Source organism: Pterocles gutturalis, unplaced genomic scaffold (assembly GCF_000699245.1).
Source record: "Pterocles gutturalis isolate BGI_N339 unplaced genomic scaffold, ASM69924v1 scaffold6004, whole genome shotgun sequence".
Taxonomy (NCBI): domain Eukaryota; kingdom Metazoa; phylum Chordata; class Aves; order Pterocliformes; family Pteroclidae; genus Pterocles; species Pterocles gutturalis.
The window spans coordinates 19,414-28,370 of record NW_010130506.1 but is presented as its reverse complement, the minus strand read 5'-3'; positions in this window follow the sequence as shown (position 1 = coordinate 28,370).

Below are 8,957 nucleotides of genomic sequence, written 5' to 3'. Positions count from 1 at the left end.
GAACCAGTGTAATTCTCCTTGAAAACTCCCAGCGCAAACTATTTTGGCAAGAAGCCTGTCCTGCCTGTAGCCCAGCTGTTTGCAGACAGCAGTCCTCCAGCCGCTCACCGGGAGCTGGCATGTCACAGGAATCTTTTCCCAACCACTGAAGTGCATTAAAAGACAATAAAAACACAGAAATGCTTTCCTGCTGTTTTTTCATGTATGCAACCGCTGGAGCTGCCAAAGGGACGTGTTATTCAACCGTGGGTGAGGGGCTGGGGGGCACATGAGATCATAAAAGAGGCAAAGTATTGCGAAGACATCTATATTAAGATGCAATCCATGCACTTTAAAAAAAAAATAATGACAATAAGCATTTTCCAGTGTCAGCCACAGGCCATATAAAGACACACTCTCAAAATAGCTCTCCTCCTGCAAAGCAAACCAAAACAACCGCTTTCAGGATAACAGAGACTGCACCAGAATTAAACCCCAGTTTTCCCTCTCGCCTTCATGAATCATTGCTGCTGCTGTTTATTTCCTTTAATAACTCACCCAAAGAAACCCCACCGCCTGCTTTTACCTTCTGTTTACAACCAGCTTCACTTCCTCATTATATTCCAGCTGCTTTTCAGCACAGGAACATCTGGATTCAGATCTCCGGCATCTCCCAGCCCCGCTGGGTGACTCTGCACCCCCACCTCTCCTGCGCCTCGTTTCCCCGGAGCACAAGCACGGCTCAAAGCCCCGATTCATCCCTGTTTGCGGGGCTCTTTTCAACACTGGGAGAGTTCCCGATCAGTCAGGCCAGACCTGCCTCTCTCCATCGCCCGCTCCACCTGGCCGCAGGGTGTGCTGCAGCTCCTCTGTGCTTGTTTCATGACCGAGCAAAGTCAGCTTGTGTTATTTATAACTCCCGCTCCTCTCACCAGCCCAGGAGAGGAGAAAATGAGCTGAAATCTTTTTTGGCTCATGGACACTCCACGGTGAGGACTGAAGAACTGGCTGGCGAGGGGAACCTCTATAGAGTTGGGAACAGCTGGTAGAAAATCAACTTTGAACCAGGTTCCTCGAGTTCTCCATTAGTTCATTTGCTCTCACAGCACCTTCAGTTAGGATGAATAACGGATTAGACTGGATTTGCACGGAGCACCCCCAACCCTGCATTATTTTCAAGGACTGCTCCTAGGAGTTGTTTCAGCACAGTGTGGAAACTGCCCCAACTGTCCCAGAGAGCTGCAGGGACTCGCATTCGGGGCATTGCTACAGAGCACATGGACCACAGGAGCAGCAGCTCCACATCACGCACCACCAACCTGAGCGCAGAGGGATTCACTTTAGAGAACATTTAATTTTCTTCCCCCTGCAGAAGGGTCTGTCCCCAAAATGACACTTTCACCTTCACTGAGCAGGATCCTAACTCCGAGTTCGCTATCGCCGTGACCTTGTTCCTGTCGAGGTCAGCTGCGTGTTCCCATGAACTCGAGAGCAGCAGAACAGAACCAGCGTTAGAGCTCACGGCTCTAGATTCAAGGGCTAAAGCCTGGAAATCAGCACTCCCTGCTCCCGGCTTTGCTGGCAGCCATCATATCCATCACCAGCACCACTCCCAGCACCCCTGAGCGATGGCCAAGACACAGTGAGAGTAAAAACAGTCTGGCCAGAGGATTCCCTGTGCTCCACTCACGTTCTCCACCACTGACTCCAGGTTCCATCTGCTCGGCTGACAAGCCAGCACAGGCTTCCTCCCCACTGCCAGCACCGAACCCAGCCACCTGAGGGAAAGACAAAGTGAGAATATTCTTCCTGCTTTGTATTCACCTAAAACCTCTTTCCCCTACACCCTCAGGAAGGCACGAGTCGGGGGACGCGAGCTCACACCACTGTGGCATCACCAGGACGTCTCATTCCTGATCAACGCCCACACGAGCCCCGGGAACAGCTCGAAGGGCCAAACTAAGGAAGATTTTTAAAATGCATTTGGGCTTGTGGCTGCGTTCAAAGGGCTGGGAAAGGAGTGTTTTGAAGCTGAGCTGTTTGCAAAGTGCTTTGGGAGCCAGGGGCTAAAGCTGCAAGGTAGAAGCAATACAGTAAACATGTAACCCGTTGGCTTTCACGCTCCAAGCCTGGCAGTGGATAAAGCAGTGGAAAGCACAGCCATTCACACGCTCCAAATGCTGGTGGTACCTGCTCTCCCGCCAACACCGGCTCTCAAGGTGCCTTCCCAAGGCAATAACCTATTCCAAGAGACAGGAACCACGACCCCCTTTCACAGACAGAGAGCGGAGACACGGAGACTCGCCCAGGCTGAGCCCGGGAGAGCTGAACGTAACTGCCAGCAATCCTGGCACCTCTGAACAATGCAGGAGGCAGATTCAGGAGCAACAGGTCTCGTTTCCTTCCTCAATCCACTAAACGTCACTCTCAGAGCTCAAAGAAAGGCAGAAGTCCCCTTTCCAAGGCAGCCAGCAGGTTTAGGGAAAATGACATAATCTCGGAGTAATAACAAAGCGTCACAGAGGTGGGATCCACCGCCACCATTTACAGGAACAATGTGATGCTGCCAAAGCTGGGCCAGCGCAAGAATCAAGCCGACCATCCCAGATCCCAGAAATTACCCTTAGATCACAGTGGTGTTAGGGGCACAGGACACTTGTCTGCCAGGAAAGGCACATGCTGGGTGCTGCCAGGAGCAATCAAACAGCCCTTATCAACCAGAAGTTTATTGCATCTATCAACAATCTGTGCAAGGCACAGCGGCTCTGTGAACCTGATTTCTTCACCGATCCAAAAGGCACCTACTGCAATTTAGATATGCTAATGACTGCAGCAATGTTCCTGCTCTTACGGGCACTGTAATAGCACCCAGAAGTCCTAAGCAGAATCAGCTGCTCTGTCATGCACTTATACCAACACAAAACCAGGCACAAATCCTGCTCTGGAGAGGCTGCAGTCTGCTTTCCCCCTCGGGACCCCTGTTTTTGGGAACACACGGGTGGATTCGGTGGCAGCTGGGGAAGGATGGTGATGGTAAGGAACTGGGATATGAGACTTTTATTCCTTGCAGTGACATAAACTCAGTGACTTCACCTCTCTCTGTTCTCTTCTTCCCCCCTTGTAAACCAGCACTGGCTTCTAGCTCACAAGAGCAGAGCAAAACAAAATCCATTCACATTTGCCAAGAGCTCTGAGATCCGTGGATGACAGGCATTACGCGTGGCGCGGCTCCCAGCATGATTTAGTTCCGCGGTGCGCTTGCATCGCTCTGCTAACAGCCAACCTTTTCACAGAAACCTTCAGAAGCAGGTGACAGCTGGGAAGAGTTATTCAGCCTAAAGCACTCACATGCATCAAAGCAAGAAGCTGCAAACGGAGCTGCTGCAGAGCGATACGTACCCAGCCGGGGGAGAGGAGGAGGAGGAGGAACAGGGTCCAGGTCCCACTCCCCACGTTGCCAGACATCCCGAGTGAAGGGTAGGGAGGGATTTCAGGCTGCAGACTGACTCACTCCTTGGGAGATTTTCCTCTCTCTTTGGAGCAAGTTGCACACCAGCTTCTCTTTAAATAGCCTCCTGGAGGGGGCGTGCCCCACGCTTGAGTGACGATCTGGAAAGGGAGCAGAAATGGGTGCAACAAAAAATGTCCAAATTCCAGGGAACACAAGCAGATTCCTGTGGCCCTGGTGGTTACAGGGCTGCCGGCACAGCCTGCAGCTTGGTTACTTTCCACGTGGGTAAATCAAATCCCAGTAAAAGCAGGATTATTATTTTTTAATTTTTCCTCTTTTTAACTCCAAAAGTATGAAGCCCAGGACAGCTTTCTCGACACAACCCCCCCTTTCGCTACCTACCTCCATTCCTTTTTGGCTGCGAGAGCTGAGGACTGAAACAAGCACAGCTTTGTGGTGCTCAGTGTTTTTCCTTCAACAGGAGGGAGAGATGGAAAGTTCAGAGCTGTTAGGTACAATTAGGTACCAACACTGACCGTGCATCACCAGCGCTCGCCGCTGCCAGCTCCGAGAAATGAAAGTTTCCTGACTATAAAGGCTGCCGTCTGGACTCCTGCAATGAGGAGCCGCTTGTTTTACGAGGCAATGAAAAGCTCTGGGGTGAAGGTTCTTGATAAAGGACAGCAGTTCCCGGCAGTGCTTTATTTGCGCCTCGGGATTCATGCAGGATATCACACGGTTTTATTTCAGCGCATGATCTTTTCTGTTTGCTGCTGAAATACAGAATCAGGCTCCTGCACCACCTGTGCAAAAAGACCTTTAGAATATGAAAGAGTTGCTTCGTGCTTTAAAGAGTTGTTTTGTTTATTCCCAAAAAGCAAGTGGAATGCTGCCATGGGAAGAAGAGAAGGAGGAGTGCAGCAGAGGGCACTCTTCGTCCTCGCTGGCCTGGGGTGGGACAGAGCAGGTTGGGTACCGGTCGGGAATCCTCTGTGCTGCATGTGAAGTGGCCTTAAACAGATGGAGCCGTGCCTTTGAGTCAGGGACCTTTCCAGGGTAGAAGTGGCATGAGATCTGTGTACTTTGGGCCAGCAAAAAGCAGAGGGCAGAACAGGCTGTGCCACACCGTCCCTGCCACATCCAAGCAGAGTGGGCTTGGAAGTAGGACAGAAGATGAAGAAAAATACAGGGAACGTGTAGTGGGTCATTTAAATTCAGCCTCCTTCCTTCCTACCTCCAAGTGAAGGGCTTCTTAGCTGGAAGCCAAGCCCTGCATTTCACCCGGGTCCTTCTGGGTCTCTGTGCAACACCAGAGCAGCCTCCACACTCCCTGTGCCGCTGTTTGTCCGCTGCTGAAAACAGACAACTCTGACTCGTAATTAATTAGCACGTGGAAAGCCCATCCGGATCTGGGGCTGGGGAGCATTAGCACAGCGCAAACCACCTCCGATGCACCTCCTTCTTCTCCTCTTCCACAAGACGAGGGATTTCACAATCATTTCTGTAACAGCTACCTCTCCTCATGTCACAAGGAAGGATTATGTCTCCGCACAAAAGGTGTGATGTTCTGGAGGTGGCAGAAACACCCGGTGCCCTAGAGCAGCCTGGGGCTGAAGGCAGTCTAGCTGGATATACATTCCTTCCCCTTTTGGAAGGCTTGGCACTTTAAACTATGTTGTCACCTAAAATTAGCTGCTCACATTTCACAGGACATTCCCTCACTGCTCGTAAATAAGACAGGAATAAAGTGCCACACACCTCAGTTCTCACACAGCACGAATATAAACCCTAGCTGAATTCCAAGCCGTATGGGGTGTTTGAAGGTGTTACATTTGTGCCTTTTTAAAAGGACAGTGCTTAATGTATGGCTCGATTCATTTATTACTCCTTGTCCAAGAAGCACTTTGAGCCATGATCTTCCAAATTCTGCTTTCAGCATAAACCTGCTGCATGACCTCGAATGAACTGTTCAACCACAGTCATCGTGCTCCCTCACCTGTCAGGAGTTTCGTGGGGAATATCCAGCACTAAGCCAGCATTATGATGGCTGATTAAGTTTTCAACCTACAACAAAAATAAAGAATAACTCAACTATAAAACATCCTTACCAAGCTGCTCATCATTATCTGCCTGAATGCTTTCATCTTCCCAGAACAGCAGCATACACAAAACGTTCTGAGTTGCAATCCTGCTCATCCTTCCAGCCACCTCGGCTCTGCCACGGCCAGCCAGCCGTCTCCCAGAAACGATCCACTCTTGCTCCTTTACTGGAGAGCAGAACCAGTGTCTTGCACCAGTATCTTCACTGCAAAGTGCCCGGAGCAGTGCCAAGCCCTCCATGTGACAGTTTCTGGGGACACAGGAACCCACTCTGCCTCGCGGAGCCCAAAGTCTGCCACAAAGGCACCTTTTAAACTGAAAAAAAAAATAGAGGAGCAGCAGAACATGAAGGACGAGTGTTAGGTGGAGATCACTGGCTCTTGGGAGCTCCCTACACTCATGGTCCAAGATTTTCTTAGGGCACTGGGACAACCAAACTCCCCCCAGCGCTAGCAGCTGAACTGTTCACCCCACTGGATGTGCCACATGCCAGGAAGCAAGAGAAGGCGGCGAAGGTTGAGTGACTCCAAATGATCAAAGGGAGTAACACCCAAGCTAACTCCGATTTGCCTCTCTTCTTTTTGCCTGAGCTGCCTCAAGTGAGGGGATAAAGATGTCAGCCCTGCTTAACATCTCCCCCGAGCAAAGAACAGTGGGTGTTGAATTCACCTTGTTATGTTCTCCTGGCTTCACTCACTACACCCAACCAGTGGCTTTCCTGAATTTGTAGTAATTTAAAAAAGAAGACATGTAGATAATTGCTCAAAATCATGCCAGGCTAAAGAATAAAATGAAGGCAAGCACACACAGAGTTTTTTGGCTCAGCGTGATCTCTCCCAGTGGCACTCTGCCTGCAGAAGCCAAAATAAAAAGCCGGCACAAGCAGGATGGTAAGGGGAATCGTCCTCACCCAGTCCTCGATGACTCCAAAGCTGGTGGCTCTCAGGGCTGCTCCTCATGGAAAGGTTTCCAGCTGGGCAGGCTCAGCAAAAGTCCCTGTTGGAGTGGATTACAGGCAATCACTCTAATTTGGCACTCTTTTAGCTTCCTATGAGCCTCACTGAAATTACATCAAACATCAGTTTGGCCCAGCAGAGCTGGTGAGGTCCATCCCGCTAGATGGTCTGAAACACAGGAATTTAATTTTATTGCTCATCGCCCAACTACTGATGCCTGCTTGATGCACCCTGCTCACATGCTCAGGCCAAACCGATTGACAGATTTGGGGGATTTGGGGCCGTGAAGGAGTCCTGTCCCCTGCTTTCTGCCTTCTTCTGTAGTTTGAGGATAAGACACAATTCTCAAGATTGGCTGGGTGCTTTCACGCAGTGTCTCCCCCTGCGATACAAGGCTAGAAGACATGACACTGTTGATTTCTCCATCTGTGGTACATTACCCATAAAAAACAAAGCCCATCAACGTCCATCAAGGCTGTAAGTTTGCTGCAAAGTTGGGAAGGAGTTCTGCAGGTCCGCGTGCCGCAGGGTAGGACCAGTGAGCAGCCTCTGAGTGCTTTTGGGCTCCACACAGTTCCAAGAGACTTCAAAGCTGAGAAGGGCTCTTCCAGACCCGCATTCCAGTTCAAGTTCAGGGCCAACTCAGCATCTGCCTACAGGGACATGTGGGGTCAGGTTCATGCCATCTAATCCTCAGGCACTTAATTTAGGCATCTACATTAAAAGCCTCATCTCTCTAGGCTCTCTGTGGAGGACCGAAGCTCCTGAACTGCCTTCTGACGGTCCCTGTCTCCATTCCTCCATATGCATCAGCTGTATCTGTAAATTGTCAAGAGAAAAGCATCACCAGAGCTCAGCAAAGGCGAAATGCTGCAGCGTATCTGCCTCCAGTCTGGGTGGGAAAGGCCCCCCTGCCCTAAGGACGGAAAGGGCAGGAACACCCACCCCTCCCCACTGCAGCCCAGCCCTGGATGAAATCCTGGCTGCAGGGAAACACCCGCTGGCTTCAGCAGAGCCAGGATTCCCCTCTCCGCTGGCTTGCCAGGCACCACATGCTGTTGTGCCCCTCGTTTAAGGGATGTCAAGCAGGGAACAGATTTTTGTCCCTGGCTGCAGAGTTCACTAATGAAGTCTCCAGTTATTTTAGTTCTGGGAGGAACCCTCCGTTGTATTTGAGGATTTATTGTGAAATCAAAATCTATCAAGGGATGCAAAACTTGGGATGGGTGGGGTGCCTGTTGATGTCGTTAGAAAGGAAGTAAATATGCAAAAAAACACTCTTGGCATCACGAGTTCAGAAAGAGCCAGTGCTCAGACACAAAGCTTGCCAGCAAAAGCACACATGAGCTTCTGGAAAAACAAAAAATGCCCCCCTGCAGCCTGACCTCGGCAGGAGGCAAAAAGCCAGTTCTGCAGCGTACCAAAGAGTGTACCAGGGGCACGCAGAGGGGCTGCCGGGACAGGCACCGAACCCCATTGCCCAGTGCCTAGGGTTGCCACGTCAGAACAGGGGAACAGTGGGAAAGTCAACACTTCCGAGGACATTCGTGCAACAAGAAGCCTTCCCAAAGCACCACAGGTGTTGAGCTCTTTGTGGAAAATAATCCTTGGTTTTAGAAGCAGAGCACTTGAGAGTCTTCTCCCTCTCTCTTGCCCTGTTTCTGTTGTGAGAAGTCTGGCCTTTCACCCCCCCCCCAGGGCACAGCTAGCACCACTGCTTATCTAACCTGCCTTCATGCCTCTCACAGGCTGGAGGATTTTGCCTAAATAACGCACAAGATCCTGAAACACGGGCTTCTGCGACCAGCTCCTGTGCTCTGCCTCCTGGTAGGCTGCACCCAGCCCTGAAGGTGGCAAAGAAGAAGGTCATGCAGGGACCAGGCCCTGGATAGAGCTCCGGGGAGCCTGGTCTAACGCCCAGCGCTGCTGCAGACCCCCTGCGAGACCCCGGGGACCCTGCACTGCCTGTCGCTACGATTCCTTCAAAGAGCGGTGGAGAAAGGGCTGCAAGCACGACTTTTTCCTTGACCTGACGATGCCATGGGCTGCGCAGACCTGTCCGAGGGCACGCTCTGCACCGGGTGTGCTTGTGCAGGGAGGTGTCCCGGGATCCCTGGGGCTCAGCATCCAGGTTCCTGGTCCGTGCAGAAAATCAGACCTCGAGGGCGACGCAGACAAAGCTGGGGGCACTCAAGGTTTGTCAAGGTGCAATAAAAAAGTACCTGTTAGCTGCAGAGCAGCACAGGTCTCCACGTGGCAGTGTAATAGCGGGTGATCTTCCGAGACCCTCAACAACTGCAAAATTTGGATACAAATACGAGTCACCATCACAGCCAGGAGCATTTGTGCCAAGGCGTCAGCTTGCACAGAACCGCAGGAGGAACTGGCCCTGGGAGGAAACAGCTGCACCCACCTGTGAAATGGATGCTTCCTTGGGTTTTTCCACTTCTTAGCTTACTGCATGCTTAATT